The sequence below is a fragment of the Trachemys scripta genome, chromosome 4 (assembly GCF_013100865.1).
Source record: "Trachemys scripta elegans isolate TJP31775 chromosome 4, CAS_Tse_1.0, whole genome shotgun sequence".
NCBI lineage: Eukaryota > Metazoa > Chordata > Testudines > Emydidae > Trachemys > Trachemys scripta.
In genome coordinates, this window is record NC_048301.1 from 123,673,453 (window position 1) to 123,673,770 (window position 318).

The window sequence follows — 318 nt, forward strand, 5'->3', positions numbered from 1 at the left end:
TGCACTAGTGTAAAGAGGTGAGGTGGCTATTTGCACTGATGTAAACTTATTCATATTTGACAGGTTTCAGAGTAACAGCCGTGTTAGTCTGTATCCGCAAAAAGAAGAACAGGAGTACTTGTGGCACCTTAGAGACTAACAAATTTATTAGAGCATAAGCTTTCGTGGACTACAGCCCACTTCTTCGGATGCATCCGAAGAAGTGGGCTGTAGTCCACGAAAGCTTATGCTCTAATAAATTTGTTAGTCTCTAAGGTGCCACAAGTACTCCTGTTCTTCTTTTTGCGGATACAGACTAACACGGCTGTTACTCTGAAA